The sequence below is a fragment of the Botryllus schlosseri genome, chromosome 7 (genome assembly GCF_051294905.1).
Source record: "Botryllus schlosseri isolate E-star chromosome 7, Bs_hap1, whole genome shotgun sequence".
Lineage (NCBI taxonomy): Eukaryota > Metazoa > Chordata > Ascidiacea > Stolidobranchia > Styelidae > Botryllus > Botryllus schlosseri.
Genome location: NC_137242.1, coordinates 27,483,884 through 27,503,193, shown reverse-complemented (window position 1 = coordinate 27,503,193; position 19,310 = coordinate 27,483,884). Strand labels below are relative to the sequence as shown.

The following is a 19,310-nucleotide window of genomic DNA, read 5'->3' as shown; positions in this document are numbered from 1 at the left end:
TTGAGAATAATACAGAAACATTGAATTGATGCAATATCAAGAGCAGTGGTGGCCTTACGATTGGGGGGCCCTAGGCCAGGGGTGGGCAACTTCTCCGGTCGGCGGGCCGGATATGGGAAAATGAAGCACTTGGCGGGCCGGATTACAGGATATATACATTATACCTTATACCTCAATCGCGTATTTATCCACCTATACAAGGAATCCATTGTATTTAATGTAAACTTCAAGTTTAAAGCATAGAGTCTAAAAACAGTATTTATTGAACTTATTTACAGCAGCTATAGAAGTCAATCAGAGATCTGTGGTCGTTCAATTATGTCAACTAGTTTTTTGAACTCTGGTCGTATGCGGAAACCCTTACTAAAGACTGCACGCGAACATCAGTAATATTGGAACGCGGCCTTCCTCGTTAATGTTCGTGGCAGTGTTGAGATCAAGTCACTACCTTCGAGTCACAAGTCATCTCGAGTCATTGCAAATTTTGACTCGAGTCAAGTCAAGTCAAGTCACTTGATTTTCAAAGGTGGCTCGGGTCAAGTCAAGTCACTCGATTTTTGAAGGTGACTCTAGTCAAGTCACGAGTCAAGTCACTTGTCAAGTCAAGTTGAAATTTCAAAGTACTAGACATGATTCAAATTCATTTCATTTTGCTAACTGTTTTAAGTACAGATGAAGGTGCCCATTTATTCGGAATCGACGAACGAATAAATAGTTTGTTTGTTTGTTTTGAGATATTCATGGTGTTTGTCGACTACTACGGTCATTTACACCGGGCCAATATTCTTCATATTTATTTCTCAACTGCCGACTTATAGCACGGCCCACTTCTAGGCTTCGTGTAAGACACCGCTTACGCGGATTAACTGGCGAAGAGTAATGGAATGAAGAGTTGATTTTACTCGCAAAAGGCGCTGTGTCGCTCACGCATACGCAGAACTGCTCAACTATACGCAAGTAGAGCGGTGTGTAGCCTCAGTCTTTAAATACCAGTCAAAATACAGGATAACATACGAAACCTCAGAAAGTTTAAAAATGATATAGTTCAATACCCTACCCACCTACTTATCAACGATATACAATTATAAACGTATGAGCGATATTCGTTTGATTTAAATTATATACAAAAGGGTTGGTTGAGGTGAGCAAGTTTACGACAACGTAAGTTGTTGTATAAGCTCCGATCACTGCGTTTGCGATCAATTTATTTGTGATATAACAATGCAGGTTCAACGAACTTATACAAGATACAGCGATTTAGTCAACATCAATTACATGATGACTTTAAATTGACTCGTAAATTTTGCTTCAGTCACGAGTCAATCTTCATTTCTGACGCGTCGACTCAAGTCAAGTCATTTTTTCAAGGTGACCCAAGTTAATAAGCCAAGTCATACGAAAAAGGTTACTCCGGTCATTCCAACACTGGTACACGGTAGAAAATGTAAGTAGACCCGAACTGAGCAATTAGTTTACTGTCCATCTTTCTCTGGTTCGCAAACTTGGATTCATTCTGTGACGCATAAAATTTGTCAGTACATTCACAATAAAATTTCACTTTCAGAGTAAAAACTCTCGGCGGGCCGGACAAAATCCCTTCGCGGGCCGGATCCGGCCCGCGGGCTGTATGTTGCCCGCCCCTGCCCTAGGTGATACTTCCGGGGGGCCTCCTTATCTAAATTATCGCAACTTCTGGGGGCTACGCCCCCCCAGACCCCCTCCCAAACGGTTGATTGTACTTTTATTGTTCTGCACCTCGTATACACTGTTCCGGTAGTGCTTTGTCTGTACTTCATGATAAAGCTTTCAGCATATAAAATAATTATAATGTCATGCCACAGTACAATAAACGACTTGGCATATTCGAAAACAAGTGACTCAAGTGAACTATAGCGTGTTTCGAGATCTACCTCTTTAGAAAAATTATGGGATGTAGCATGAATAATAATTGAATAGTATATTCATATTGAAATGAACCCGAATATTTTCGGCTGACACTCGTCAGGGGTAATCGTCAGCAACTAGTAGAGAATTCGAAAGAACAGCGTATATCAACATCAACAATCGTAACACAAAATATGACGTCACCAGCCCGAAATGTCGAATACGAGAGCGTTCAATGCACTATTTTTAGATGATGCATGACATAAAAGTATAACAAGGCAACTGCACGCCAAATAGACCACATCAATCCAGAAAGCTGTCGGCTGACATCAGTAATAAGCCAGCACACCACGTCAAGGTTTCAGCCAGGTGCTGGATTGGGCCTATCTTTTTGCTACAAAGAAGATTTTGTTGCATGATAAGGCATAGAAGCAAAATGTGCGACAATGTGGTACAACACCAGTATTACCACAGGAACACATCAGTACTGGTATCACCTGTGAAGAGCTAGTTGCACGATCTGTAAGAATATAGCTTTCAATACAACATCCATTGTACTATAATATTTATTGAACTCAGAGAATTTTTGGGTGCCTCTTTTCAAGAGTTGACTTCAGCCTAAGGGATTTAAATAGATTTAAAAGCAAAACCAAAAAGGCGAAGTATGACGCAACAATCAAAATCACAAACCATGATATTCTCATTGTCACAATGACAGCAACAACAACAAACTTTGAAGTATGCGGAGATACGGTACTATAGTAGCAGCGCAATTTGTAAATAAACAGTTACACACACGAAACAACACGCACTAATGAAAAAATTGTAAGTTATTATAGAAAAAATATTTTTGTCTGTAAGAACTTGCCTGGTTGGATTAACACTAAAACGCCACAAATAGCATAGACAAGAGACCACTACAATCAAATACAATATACGTATTTGAAAGCACTGTTACATCATTCAGTCTATAAGGCATTATAGTTGGTGGAAAAACAGCAACATCCTCAATTTTTGCAGAACATTCCTGAGCTGACATAGATGGTTAAATATTTGTGTAGTAGTTCAAAATTTGCATTGTCGCCTTCTTTCCAATTCTGAACCACTTCCTTTTCTGAGATCCTGACTTACATTTAGCATGTACTCGCGGCATTGTAGCAGATACTTGACTGCAGTAATTAGGAGATACTGATGCTACCAATTACAACATAACATATAACTGAGTGACACCAAACTCATCGTAGCTAATGAAATGTACGGTTGTCAACTGACGAGTGCGCCTTACTGAATATGCTGTTTACCGACTCATATTTATATTGAACTGGTAGCCCATTTCAAGAATGTAATGGTCAAAATTGTCTTATGCAACACCTGATCTTAGGGCAAATTTTGGTTGCGGTCAAATCCGTGGAAAGTTGCACATATTTTTCATAAAAGTTAGAAGTGAAAAGTCGCATTTATTTTTCACTAAAGTTACACTAAAAAGGTACATTCATGGATAAGTTTCTTGAAATTATTAAGGTATGAGATACTTGATTCGATGCGTATCCAAGGCACTGACGCAAAACTCAGTGTTGGCGCCTTCAACAAAATCAACAGCCTGAAAAAATTGACCCAGTAGTAATATAATTTACAGCGGTCTAGCCTGAATGTATGTCAAATGAGAAATGACCTCAAATTTAAACGACAGTGATAATCAAGCGATCTATTTACATGAAGTACCAAATATTTCCAGTAAAAAGTGAGTTGCATGAAAAATCAAAAAGCTGCAAAAAGTTGCTTGAAAAAATGAAGCAAAGTTGCAATATAAGATTCCTCCAAACAGCTTAAAACACAATACTACATAACTTCCGAGTATTTAGGAAGCTGCCAGAAGCTGTAAATAAAGTTGCAAAAACTTGCCCTGTGATCATTTAATTCTTTCCTCTGCCCTGCTGAAATTGATTCCATTGCTAAATTGTTTGGTCACATTTTGGTCTTTTTCTGTGACATCATATTAAATTATCAACCTCACAACAAATTGAATATATGTAGCCTTCCGTACACCTTTCTCAATGATAGCCATTCAAATCTTTCAAATATCGACATAGATTTTTGAGGCATAAAATATCAGGCATTAGGCCGCTAGAAACTTTCATGCATGCAAGATCTATTGCATATCTATCTGTAGTACACCACCGATTAAAAGACATCCACCTGTGATAAAAAAACGCTTTGTGACAACACCATAAACACTTTCTGACTGACTGTACCGGGTGCACATATAGCGTGGTAAAGTTTTGAAAATACGCTGCCAATCCGCGGACAAGAAATGAACAAATTTACCATCATGACAACCCTGGGAATGGATTTCCATTCAGGAAAGGCCTTGTCATGGTGGTTTTACGCCTGTATCTATGATACTGTCACACATGACTGCCTCGCAGCACGAGGGCAAGTGTCCTAGTACATGCTCAGTCTTTCCGTAGTCTTCGCAGTGTAAACAGGGCTTCCACGCCGCTCTGAATCTGACTCTAATTAATGTAATTTCTCATTTAGAGTATATGTCAGCGTATTTTTTAACGGTATGATATAGTCTGGGTTGTTTGATCGACATTCTACAATACACACAAGGGGAAACTTACTGTGTCCGGACTTATTAGCCAGTTAATTATGCTCAGTCAGTCATTACTCGCAGCGATTGCTCCAGTCCAACTCGCCGTCGAGTTGTAACAGTTCTGTGAAGGACTGAATGTGTCATAACAAGGACAGGCCTAATCCACAACTAATATGTTGAGTCATGAGAATGGTTCAGTAAACAACAATATATAGGCTATAATAGCCTACATGCTTTCATTGGCTTTCAAATGACTATTTCCTTTGATATTATGGATATTCAGGCTCAGCGTGGACACTAGGGTTGTCCAAAATTTGGAAAATCTTAAAAAGTCTCCGTGATTGTGTCTCATTCTATAGATTATTGATGAAAAACAACTATTAGCCTGAAAGAAGCTTACAGGAAAGCCGTTAAGATTTCGGTCAAAGCGTTTGAAAGTAGCTGCTCAAGAATGGGCGTGCCACCGACCATAGAACGGCGAGAAGATGAGTAATCAAATAACCACGGTTCTTGATTGGTAATCGGCTATGCTCCAATGATCACGGCAGCAGCAGCTTGCTGATTAGGTGTTCAAGAAGTCTGCTACCGGCGGGGATTCTGAATGCGCATTGTTAGTATTTTGACAGGTGATGATTTAAGATTAATTCAGGACATGTTGAGTTAAGATATACATGATGAACAAACAACACCTGCTTCACAAAACCTTTTACAGCATGACTGCTTTATTGTGAACGAAGCGGCTGTAGCCTACATGCCGTGCTTTCATCGAGGAAAAGCAAAGGCGCTTATGCAAGTGGTGAACGAATTCCCCGTTTAAGAAGGGATACATCATCAGTGAATACAACTATAAAGCTTGACTATGACACTATACTTTGCGTGATCCTATTGGACCCAAGTTGTAGTATATAGCTGAAGTTTTGAAGGTTTTAGGGATCGACTGAATCGGCTGGTTATGTACGGCAGTTATACTTACAGCAAATTGAATTCACTTATAACTACAGGGTTGGTTCGATTGGTTTGAAATAAGGACAGATTTGTTTGAAATGAGGAGAGTCTCATGTTTGAAATGAGGATAGTCATGTCAGAAATAAGGATAGTCATGTTTGAAATGAGGATAGTCGCTATATTCACTATAAAGTGAGTTGCAGTACCAGGCAAGACTTCCCAGTGGTAACCCAGTCCGAACACATCCCAGACATGATGTCCGAACACGCCCCAGACACGATGTCCTAGCGTCAACACAGTCCTAACATACCCCAGACATGATGTCCGAACACGCCCCAGACACGATGTCCGAATGGCAACACAGGACGAACACACCCCAGACATGATGTTCAAACACGCGCCAGACACGATCTACGAGTGTCAATACAGGCCTAACACGCCCAAGACACCATGTCTGAATCGCAACACAGACCGAACACGCCCCAGACACGATGTCCTAGTGTCAACTCAGATCCGAAAACAACCCAGACACCATGTTTGAATGGCCGAACATGCCCCAGACACGATGTCCGATTGGCAGCACAGGCCGAACACTGCCCAGACATGATGTCCAAACACGCCCCAGACACGATGTCCGGGTATCAACACAGGCCGAACACGCCCAAGAGACTATGTCCGAGTGGCAACACAGGCCGAACACACCCCAGACATGATGTCCAAACACGCCCCAGAAACGATGTCCGAGTATCAACATAGGCCGAACACGCCCAAGACTTCATGCTCGAATGGCAACACAGACCGAACACGCCCCAGATACGATATCCGAGTGTCAATACAGGCCTAACTCGCCCAAGACACCATGTCTGAATGACAACACAGACCGAACACGCCCCAGACACAATGTCCGAGTGTCAACTCAGTCTGAACACAACCCAGATACCATGTTTGAATGGCCGAACACGCCCCAGACACGATTTTCGATTGGCAGCACAGGCCGAACACACCCCAGACATGATGTCCAAACACGCCTCAGACACGATGTCCGAGTATCAACACAGGCCGAACACGCCCAAGACACCATGTCCGAATGGCAACACAGACCGATCACGCCCCAGACACCATGTTTGAATGGCAATAATAGCACAGGCCGAACACGCCCCAGACATGATGTCCGAACTCGCCGCAGACACGATGTCCGAGTGTCAACACAGGCCGACACGCCCCAGACATAATGTCTGAATGGCAGCAGAGGCCGAACACAACCCAGATATGATGTCGGAACATGCCCCAGACACGATGTGCGATTGGCAACACAGTCCTAACACCCCCAGACACGATGTTAATAACGTTAGTCATGTTTGAAATAAGGTCAGTCTCGTGTTTGAAATAAGGATAATCATGTTAGAAATAAGGATAGTCATGTTTGATATAAGGATAGTCATGTTTGAAATAAGGTTAGTCTCATGTTTGAAATGAGGATAGTCATGTTAGAAATGAGGATAGTCATGTTTGAAATGAGGATAGTTGCTATATATTCACTATGAGGTCAGTTGTAGTACCAGGTGGTAACCCAGTCCGAACACATCCCACATCCAGTCCGAACACGTCCCAGACATGATGTCCGAACTCGCCGCAGACACAATGTCCGAGTGTCAACTCAGTTCGGACACAACCCAGACACCATGTTTGAATGGCCGATCTCGACCCAGACATAATATCCGAACACGCGCCAGACACGATGTCCGAGTATCAACACAGGCCGAACACGCCCAAGACACCATGTCTGAATGACAACACAGACCGAACACGCCCCAGACACGATGTCTGATTGGCAACACAGGCCGAACACCCCCGGACATGATGTCCGAACATTCTCCAGACACGATGTCCGAGTGTCAACACAGGCCTAACACGCCCAAGACACCATGTCCGAATGAATAATTGACCATGATATTGGGAATTATATCGAGCGATCATTCGGAACTATGCCGATTTTCAGATTTCAGACATGGACGGCTATATTTATGGTTGGTTTCGTTGACCTGCTAGCTTTAAAATTGTATTTCCGGAATTGTAAATCCGGAATCAAGATCGGTATTGTTAAATTGGAGTTTCAAAGTTAATACATGAGTTCGGCCAATACTAATGTCCCTTGCATTTATTGCCGGTCGCCTGTGTTTGCCGCTGGGCTCATTTGACAAGGACAGGAATATTTGGGGATCACACATATATACATGGTGTCTGGGGCGTGTTCGGTCTGTATTGTCATTCGGACATGGTGTCTTGGGCGTGTTCGGCCTGTGTTGATACCCGGACATCGTGTCTGGGGCGTGTTTGGACATCATGTCTGGGGTGTGTTCGGCCTGTGCTGCCAATCGGACATCTTGCCTGGGGCATGTTCGGCCATTCAAACATGGTGTCTTGGTTGTTTTCGGATCTGAGTTGACACAAAGACATCGTGTCTGGGGCGTGTTCGGTCTGTGTTGCCATTCAGACATGGTGTCTTTGGGCGTGTTAGGCCTGTATTGACACTCGTACATCATGTCTGGGGTGTGTTCGGCCTGTGCTGCCAATCGGACATCGTGTCTGGGGCGTGTTCGGCCATTCAAACATGGTGTCTTGGTTGTTTTCGGATCTGAGTTGACACTAAGACATCGTGTCTGGGGCGTGTTCGGTCTGTGTTGCCATTCAGACATGGTGTCTTGGGCGTGTTAGGCCTGTATTGACACTCGTACATCGTGTCTGGCGCGTGTTTGAACATCATGTCTTGGGTGTGTTCGGCCTGTGCTGCCAATCGGACATCGTGTCTGGGACGTGTTTGGACATCATGTCTGTGGTGTGTTCGGTCTGTGCTGCCAATCGGACATCGTGTCTGGGGCGTGTTCGGTCCGTGTTGCCATTCGGACATGGTGTCTTGGGCGTGTTTGGACATCATGTCTGGGGTGTGTTCGACCTGTGTTGCCATTCGGACATGGTGTCTTGGGCGTTTTCGGCCTGTGTTGATAACCGGACATCGTGTCTGGGGCGTGTTTGGACATCATGTCTGGGGTGTGTTCGGCCTGTGCTGCCAATCGGACATCTTGTCTGGGGCATGTTCGGCCATTCAAACATGGTGTCTGGGTTGTTTTCGGATCTGAGTTGACACTAGGACATCGTGTCTGGGGCGTGTTCGGTCTGTGTTGCGATTCAGACATGGTGTCTTGGGCGTGTTAGGCCTGTATTGACACTCGTAGATCGTGTCTGGCGCGTGTTTGAACATCATGTCTGGGGTGTGTTCGGCCTGTGCTGCCATTCGGACATCGTGTCTGGGGCGTGTTCGGACATCATGTCTGGGGTATGTTAGGACTGTGTTGACGCTAGGACATCGTGTCTGGGGCGTGTTCGGACATCATGTCTGGGATGTGTTCGGACTGGGTTACCACTGGGAAGTCGTGCCTGGTACTGCAACTGACTTTATAGTGAATATAGCGACTATCCTCATTTCAAACATGACTATCCTTATTTCTGACATGACTATCCTCATTTCAAACATGAGACTCTCCTCATTTCAAACAAATCTGTCCTTATTTCAAACCAATCGAACCAACCTTCCTCACTTATAAGGGTTGTCAAAGTCCTTAATGATGCTGCAGAAAAGAGGTGTAAGGTAAGCACAGGCTATGCTGGATATGATATCCAAACTAAGTTTGATACTATATGCTGCATATAGTCTGTGCTTTTCTTCACACCTCTTTTCAGCGAGATCAATAAGGACTTTGGCATACCATATCCAGCATAGCCAATGCGAGTATGCGTACATTACCACTTCTTTTCTGCATTATCATTAATGACTTAAACAACGCCTACAAGTGCATTCAATTTGCTGTAAGCATCTGATAAGTGCCAAGCATAACCGGCTGATTCCGCCGATCCCCAGAGCATTCAAAACGTCACCTATATACTACAGCTTCAGCCCAATAACATCACACAAAGTATAGTGTCATTGTTAAGCTTTATATATTTGTATTCACCGATGATGGATCCGTACTGAAACGGTGAATTCGCTCAACACTTGCATAAGCGCCTTTGTTTTATCTCGATGAAAACACGGCATGTAGGTTTCAGGCCGTTTCCTTCACAATAAAGCAGTCATGCTGTAAAAGCTTATGTGAAGCAGGTGTTGTTTGTTCATCATGTATTTCGTAACTCAACATGTCCTGAATTAATCTTAAATCATCACCTGCCAAAATACTAAGAATGCGTACTCAGAATCCCCGCCGGTAGCAGACTTCTTGAACACCTAATCAGCAAGCTGCTGCTGCCGTGATCATTGGAGCATAGCCGATTAGCCAATCAAGAGCCGTTGTATTTTGATTACTAGTCTTCTCGCCGTTCTATGGTCGGTGGCACGCCCATTCTTGAGCTGCTACTTTCAAACGCTTTGACCGAAATCTTAACGGCATTTCTGTAAGCTTCTTTCAGGCTAGTTATTGTTTTTTCATCAGTAATCTATAGAGTGAGACACAATCACGGAGACTTTTTAGGATTTTCCAAATTTTAGACAACCCTAGTGGACACGCTTCATTATAAATTAACATCCGGTATCATATGAAAGCTGGCATCAAGAGCTAGCAAGTAGAATCTCACAAACTTATACTGGAAAATTTTGATGATATGAAATACACACTGCTGCCACTAGGAAGTATATACTCAATAATAATTCATTCCATGTTACAATATGACCTCCAGACATGGGGTGATTACTTCATGAATGTAATCGATTGCGATTACGATTACTTCTGAATGACGCGATTACGATTACGATTACGATTACAGCAAAATCAGGAAGTAGTCGATTACGATTACGATTACATTGGAAAAGTAATCACGATTACTCACGATTACATTTATTTTGCATCTTAGAAGCTATGTTGGAAGACAATATATGGATTGCGCTAAAAAGGCCTAATGTGATAACAAACTCCCTTTAAAAAAAGATGCGCCATTTGTTTGTTACGTCATAATGTATCCATTGCCCATTTTCAAAGAGGTCAATTTATCGCGCTCAACGACTTGCATTCTTGCGAGGGCAATAACTGCCGCACCCCAAATTTCCCAATAGAGTGGAGAGCGAGCTCGAAGGGGACTCAAAAAGTACTTCGTAAACCAACATAAGTTAGAGTATTTTCGAGAGATCTAATTAACTTGAAAATCCTCTCTATAGATCAATGATTGCCAACCGCGGGTCTGAGAGCCGCATGTGGCTCTCAGCTAGCCAACTTGCGGCTCCCCTTGACGTTGGAAAATCCAACAAAAATAATAAAAATCAATCTATAACAAAAAAGTGATATTCAAAAATTTCACTTGCTTTGCTTGGAATCTGGAGTTTATAATTTAGGGTGAAGACCAATTGCTTTGGTGTCGAGTAGCGATTCTCTACTCAGCAACGATTTCGTTACTCAACTCACGTCAAAAAGTATGCTCACACTCAAATGCGTCTGGATCGGCACTAAAATTTAAGTCTACTCATCACCAGACTTAATTAAGTGCAGGCGGTGTTACAACACGTTTTTCAACGCTATCTGACCAGCAAACCAATGAATTATTTGACTAATTGTTACGTTCAACGGCCGCATTGAATGAATGCTTTTTAACCATGATGAAAATGTTTTCAAGTCCTATTGTATAGTTAATGAGGCCAGTGGCCACTGACCCTAGTGCTTTACAACTTGAGTTGCTAGACATGCAGTCAGATATAAAGACATGACAATTTGTTCATGCGTCTCACGAAAGTTTTTCTTTTAGTCTGCTACGTTTGAGCCACTACAATATCTTTTGATTATTTAACAAACCGGAGGCCACGAATTAAGAACATGCACTAAAGTAATTATAACAAGAAACCAGTGGTCATAATTATGAATTAAGTTGCCCCAGCTCTACAGGTAGGTAATTGTGTGACGAGATAGCGCAGTGGTATAATCCACGGCTGCAACACCAATGGGTTGCGGGTTCGAGTCTGAACGAGGTCGACTTCGGAATTCCTTCCAAAGTGTTGGGGGTTTATCTAGGCTCCTCCTCGCCGCCTCATCCTCGTAAGCGGTGTCTTACAAAAAGCTTAGATGTGGGCCGTGCTGCAAGTCGGCAGATACAGAATCGGAAATGCATGAAATCGGCCTGGTGTAAATGTCTGTGGTAGTCGACAAACACCATGATTACCTCAAACAAATAAACTCTACAGGTATATCTGACCATCGCGGGCTGAGAGAGGATTAAAAATTAATAGTAATATATTGCAATTACTAAATTTCTTGACGAAATTCAATCTTTAACGTGAGATTACCGCCCTACGGGGGCCAAAGACCAACGTTTGGACTGGGAGACGAATTGCTGTTTTGGTCCTGGTACCAGCTACAACCCACGCTAACATGATAGATAAGCCCAAGGCCATGGCGGCAGGTCCCAATGCTGAATAAATAATTATGAAATTACGATAGGCGCCCGTTTCAAGTAGAGTCATATGAGAATAGAACGAAGCGAACATAAAATTCTGCCTTCAACTTAATACCCGGTCTAGATATTGCACTGCAAGCTGCCGTTACGAGAAATAGCAAAACGGCTCGCTTATGATATATATATCACCAGCTGTTGATTTCAAGTGCTTCGTTGTGGAAACCGCTATGTTTTATTTGACGAGTACAATATTTCAAATCTTTGTCCGGCGTACGGGTACGTACGTTATATACTGGATAGGCCTACTGCCCGCCAAGCAGAAACGGTCAAACTGCGTTTAACTAAGCATAAGCATAACCAAACATCAACACATAAGTTACTATTTTAAACTATGGGCAGAGCGGATATAAATTATACTGCTGCGAAGTAGTGGCGTGTGGAACGCGTTGATAACCTGATATACAGCACGGCGGGTGTTCTTACAATCAGACTCATGGACGACGTAGGTACATCGAATATCTATTTACTGCGGATACTTCTTACACAATGACGCGCAAAGCTATAGGCTGCTTCTGACGTAATAATGAGCTGTGGCGATTGAAAATCAGGCGTTTGTGCAGTCACGAACCTGGTATAACATCTTTTCCTTGTTCACGAATGTTCAGTTTCTGTCATAGTCCTTGTACAAATAAAAAGTAATCGTTCTTTCACAGAGAAATCGATTAGATATGGGAAGTAGTCGATTACGATTACGATTACTTCGGAATTTTTTCGAATGTAATCGATTGCGATTACGATTACTTGAAAATGCTGTAATCGTCGTAATCGATTACGATTACTAATCACGATTACCCCATGTCTGATGACCTCATTAACATAAAATCGAAAAAGGCCCTTTTAACAAGCACAGAAATTCAATTATCGAGCACCGTTTACAGTACAATATTCTACATGGGTAGGCCTACATGTATTTTCACGGTGATTCCCAAAATGACAACCTAAAACTCGCATAAATGTAGGAGGGGGGCTCATAAAATCAAAGTAAGCTCTTTTAGCAGATGCAGAAATTTATTGATCGACTGTTTACGGTACCATATTCTACATCGGTACATTACATTTCCACGGTTACTCGCAAAAGGATAACTAAAATTCGCATAAATGTAGGGGGGGGGGCTCATAAAATCAAAGTAAGCTCTTTTATCGGATGCAGAAATTCAATGATCGACTACTGTTTACGGTACCATATGCTACATGGGTACATATATTTTCACGGTTATTCGTGAAATGATAACCTAAAATCGCGTAAATGAAGAAGCCCCCCCCCCTCATAAAATCAAAGTAAGCTTTTAGCGGGTGCAGTAATTTAATGATTGACTACTGTGTGCGGTATTACATTCTACATGGGTGCATGTGTTTTCACGGCTATTTGCAAAATGATAACATTCGCATAAATGTAGGGGGGGGGGGCCTTTAGCTAATGGCAAAATAGATAGAGGTCATAAAATCAAAGTGAGCTCTTGCAACGAGTGCAGAAATTTAATGATCGACTACTGCTTACGGTACTATATTCTACATGTATTTTCACAGTTACTCGCAAAATTATAACTAAAATTCGCATAAATGTAGAAGGGGGGCCCCTTCATAAAATCAAAGTAAGTCATTTTAGCGGGTGCAGAAATTAAATGATTGACTACTGTTTACGGTATTGTATTCTACTTGGGTACATGTATTTTCACTTTTCTGCAAAATGATAACTTTCACGTAAATGTAGGAGGGGGAGGCCTTTAGCTAATGGCAAAATGGATGGAGATCATCAAATCAAAGGGAGCTCTTGCAACTAGTGCAGAAATTTAATGATCGACTACTGCTTACGGCACCATATTCTACATTGGTGCATGGATTTTTGTGGTTATTCATAAAATGACTACTAAAAAATGAGAATTGATGATTGACCTGTCTTTACGGTACAATACCATATTCTTTATGGATACAAGGATTCCGCGGTTATTCAGAAAATGGCAATACTTGAAAAAAAGCGCGTAAACCGGAGAAATAGTTGAAAAAAGCGCGTGAACCGAGGAGGGGGCCCTCGAAAGCGCGTAAATCAACCAGGGGGGCGGCGGGGCCTAGGCGACCGCCTACCTCGCCTACCCCAAAAGCCACCACTGATCAGGAGCACGATCGGATAAGATGTGTCAGCTTTCAAATATTGTTTACTTGTCAGACAACAATGTTGCACATTTAACCCTGATAAACATGTGGCACGGCCATTATGTTCATGTCGGACAGCAGACATTTAAAAGAAGCTAAAATATCTAAATAATTTCCCTGAAAACCTTAACATAGTCAGAGATGGGCATTGGCCAAGGAGAAAATGTCCTGCAACATATGAAGATGATGGGAGTAAGGTACCTGAGTAGATTGGAGCTTACATATGTTAGCTGACTATTGCTCAAGTATCAAACTAGACAACCTGTAGAATTATTGGTTATTAGCGTAAATTTGGACCCAGAAACTTGCACTTTATTTGTCCTGTAGAGGCAATATCAGTTTGGATCAACCAAATAAAGCAGTGCAAATGTTTATTTGAAGTCTATGACTTGCTTTCGACTGCTTGTGGTTTTTGAAACGTTTTATACAATAAACACGAAATAATAGTGCTATAGTGCTATTATGTGAGTTATGAGACAATGTGGTGGGTGCCTAACCCAAAAACTTGACGTGATGGGAAAAAAAACTGAAGTCATTTTCGAATTCAGCGCCCAAAAGTTTGTCTGATCAAAGTCTACAAAAATTGTGTTGACCAGTGTATACTCTGTCAGCCTAGAAATTGTACATTGATCTAATCCAGTGGTTCTTACAATTTTTCTCCAGCGACCCCTTTCAAAAATTGCCTTAGTCTGGCGCCCCTTTTTCAAGGACCGTAGTAAAAACAATGGGTAAGTGGTCGAAGTCCGCGTTCAGGTTGGGAATTCACCACTCGATTAATTACCGGTACAATGGTATGTGCTATTTTCGGGATCAAATCCAGGTTATTATAACAACCATCATCGGGTAAGGCCTACGGGCTCATAGCATTTGTTTCGAGATCGATGTACACATCCTCCTGGCAATACGGGGAAGTTAATTGTATTGGGTTTTGTTTTATTGCTTTGTGTGACTACTAGATCAACTGAGAATGTGGTAGAGATTTGCTCACTTTTAATTTAGTCCTGCACCAAGCTCTTAACTTTAACGTGAATGGAGGTAATAACTCTAAGCACCTTGATGATACGGTGAAGAAATATTCTGACGATCTCATTTTGACGCTCTCAAATAGGCCACATGTATATTTTGTTAATTAATTTGGCCAAAAAACTTCAAAACATCTTTCATGTACAGAGGGCATCACTCTCAAAAGTTGTACAATAGCCTACAGGGCCTTTTCCATTTCGACACGCAGTGCGCTGCAGGATAAAATACCTAGTTTGAAACATTTTGTGGAAAAATAACCCGAGCTATCAGTATAAGTATCAGTTTAATAATATTTATCATTTCAAAACAGCACAAAACTGCGATGCAATGAAAAGATAGGAGGGTGTCGAAACGACTTGGAGTAGCTAGCGTGACGGGAGTGTTATGACGGGGAATTAGCAATCCAAAAGTACGCCAAATTCATTTTACATGAATTAAAATAAACCACTCATTCATGGAAATATGGTTGGTGGATATTTCGTCATGGAAACATGGTTGGTGGATATTTCGCGATGAACGCGACGAAAATTTCTACCAAGTTACAAGGCTCCGAGTCACAAGTCAATCTTACTTTTATAGTTTTGACTCGAGTCAAGTCGAGTCATTTTCAATTCACCACTTAGTCAAGTCAGAGTCCAAGTCATCGATCAGAGCATCGAGTCCAAGTCATGGTATTATGACCCGAGTCCAAGTTATTGTATTGACTGCTTAGTTTCCAGGTAAAGTCTTGTTAAACCCACTTTTATAACTACGTTTGGTGATATCGAATGGTTGTTTGGTGATATCGAATAGTTCTCATTTAAAATATACTAATTTCTCTCACTTTCAGCAGTTTCTGGTCGCATGTTCAAGTACCAATACCAATGGACAAAACCCCAATAGGGTGGTTACTTTACTATTCTTCGGAATTAAAATGAAATGTCCGAGTCTCGAGTCATGTGACTTGGTTCGAGTCATGCACAATGACTCGAGTCCAAGTCAAGTCAATACACAGATTGACTCGAGTCAGCGCCCCCATTTCTCCCCCGGAGCGTTTCCGTCCCGTTTAAAATCGCCCCCTGGTGGGCGCCGGAGACAGTTAAGAACCACTGATGTAATCGTATGCGGGAGCAAAGCGCACTCTTACCTTTTTCCTAACGCATTTCAATAAATACGCATTTCTATAAATATGAATGGCTGACGTATAAGCGAGGATAGGGCGCCTTTATATTCACCTTTACAATGCTGGTCCCAGAGGCAGTCTCTCTCGATGGAACGAAATTGGGTATGGTGATCTGTTTTACAATTTCGTATTCAATATGCGAACCATTCTAGACACTTTATATTCTCAAGATTAGAAGAGTTAATGCACATTCTCCTCCTCCAAATTAAATTGTTTTGCGCCCGTAAGTGCCACAAGCCTCGTAGCCGTGCTCACAATAATTCGTGAGCCCGATTTTCGTCACAGTCATGATTGCAGCGTGAAATCCGACGGTGCGTATGCTTGAGCTTGAAATTCATTCTTTCCTCAAAAGGCTTTGCGAACATTTATCGGGAAATGCAACAATCCAGTCCGATTTGTCGATATAATTAGCAAACAATTGCCGCAACGCAAGTTACTCATAAACCCTTTGTGTTCGACGTAAAGACAAATGGCTGATTGGACACGCGCTTAAATTATTTAGCATTTGTTTGGAGAGTAATTGAACTTCTTTACGATTTAATTATACGAGAAGATATGCCTTGACGATACAGTGGCATCCCAGCCTCTTTGCATTAATTAAAGATACATGCATATTTTGCTTGAAATAATTAAAGATTCATGCATATCTTAATTAAAGATATCTAGGGTAAATCGCTCGCGGGCCGTACCAGTCAACTTACAGTATCTTTTCACTTGAATGCTTTATTACATTGTACCACGGATAACAGGGGCTCCTTTCTAGCAAGTAGGTGGACAATGGAATAGGCAAAAATACCATGATTGGCCGGTTGAATACGGATATGAACCGCTGAAACATTGGCGCTAACGACGATATAAGTTGGCATATTTCCATGCTCCTTCTCCCTTTGTCATAATCTGGCGTTAGCCCAGCGCATGAGGAGTGAGTAATACAAGTGATTGAACTGTAAACGTGAACTTTTCAATCGGAAGTGACACCGCATTACAGCCACAGATACTTGAGTTATATTTTTGTACAACTAAATATATTCTACATGTCAACTGCATACACAGGTTTCACACTGGCGTTTTCGCTTCTGTGAATAACTATGTTTTTGGTCTGATTCTCCATAAAACTCTGAAATTAGTGTGGATTTATTGCCTTCTCGAAATCGGGTCACAATTTTACAGACTTCCAAATATTAACTAGAGTGAAACCACAACACTGCAGTCGGGTGGTGATAATGTGGCGTATGGACAATATGAACAATTGGACATGCTCGACATTTACTATATTGAGGGATTATTTAATGGAAATATTTTCTACATAAAATCGTAACATTTCTGCTTCGCGGGCCGGATGAAATGGTCTGACGTGTCGTATAATTGACCAGTGTTGGGATCAAGTCACTACCTTCGAGTCACGAGTCATTGGACATTTTGACTCGAGTCAAGTCAAGTCACTTGATTTTTTGAGGTGACTCGTGTCAAGTCGAGTCGAGTCAAGTAAAGTCACGAGTCAAGTCACTAGTCGACTCAAGTTGAATTTTCAAAGAACCAGACATGATTCAAAAGTCATTGCATTATGCTGTATTAAATACAGATGGAGTCCCCACTTATTCCGAATCGAAAAACGAATAAAGAGATGATTTATACACGCAATAAAGGCGCTGTATCGATCACGCATACGTAGAACTGCTAAACTACGTAAGTAGCGTTAGCCACAGTCTAGAATTATCCGCCAAAATACAGGATAAAATACGAAACCTCGGTAGTTGTAAAGAGGATATGGTGCAATACCCTGCCATCCTGCATCCATGATATACAATTGTAAACGTATAAGACCAGTGGTTCCCAACGTGGGCGATATCGCCCCCCAGGGGGCGATTTGGCGGTCTAGGGGGGCGAAAATAACGAAGGGGGCGATAGGGGGGGCGAAAATGGACGAAGGGAGCGGTAGGGGTCGATGGCGCGTTAAAGCGGCTATATTGGAGTCGAGAACGTAACTTCCGCATCCCTAACTCCCCAATTGGGGGTGGGGGCCCAAAATTATTGAGTGAATGAGCAATAATTAAAGAGTAATGTCTTAGAAATTTTTCGAGCTGCGAGAGATTTAATAATATCATATATCTTGATTTTGGGGTACCCGTCACCCAACAAAAATACGCATGATTTATGGCAATGGTAGAATTCGGCGTCGGCCATTACTGCGCCACAACGCACCAAGACATATGAAGTTACAAGCCATGTAGCATGCGAATCCGAGAAGTTTGCCAGAACGATCAGCAGCGAGAAGGCCTTGGACGAAAAGGAATGCCCTTGTGCTGACCGAAAACTTCGATATATATATACAGATATGTTTAATTGTCCATAGGCGCCTCAATGGCTGGCGTCGAATGTTCCTGTCCTGGCGACCTTAACCCTACAGGACAAATGCCATCCCGCGAGGAAAAAATTATTTGCCAGTACAGAAATACCAATTTGAAATCATGTGCGTCTTTTAGTTTGGTACGTTTTGACGATTTCCATATCTTCTGACATAGCAGATATAGGAGGTCACAAAATAGCCCCATGTTACGAAGTCAATATAACAACGATTCCGCCCGAAGATGTTAAATTATTTATTTAGGGGTCCTACCTTTTCCAGCACACCACACTCAGCTCTACCGGTAAATCTGATTACGCGAGCAGAAAGAGGATAAAAAATTGATAGCTATATATATGCAATTCCCGACCATATTGACAGATTCAAACATGAATTATATAAATTTGTCGCGCTTCGTGCGTTTAGGCGAAATACGGTTACTCACCAAACACTACATGAAATAGGGTATAGCTGATATGTAGCGACAAAAGGCTCACAGGCTGAGGGGGTCTGGGGTTTGGTTTATCACCCTATTGGGCCAAAGACCTATGTTTGGGGAGCTGAAGAAGTGCTGTTTTTATTTTACCAATATTTGGGAAGCGATCATCGGTGTGTAGCTTCAAAAGGGGGCGATAGTAGTATATACGATCGCTCGCGAACTAACGTTGTCTCTTATGGGCGGGGTGGCATGGTGCCGAGAAACCGGGGGTGGCATG

The 19,310-nt window shown here is 42.1% G+C and overlaps 1 long non-coding RNA gene across 1 annotated transcript in view; it reads left to right on the top strand.

Moving 5' to 3' along the window:
* The first annotated feature begins 1,616 nt into the window (after positions 1–1,616).
* LOC145442722 (uncharacterized) overlaps positions 1,617–19,310 on the top strand; it is a 93,641-nt gene continuing 75,947 nt past the window's right edge. Inside the window, exon 1 of the long non-coding RNA XR_013916139.1 lies at positions 1,617–1,649. This is a non-coding gene — a long non-coding RNA (uncharacterized LOC145442722). The remainder of the gene's footprint in view (positions 1,650–19,310) is intronic.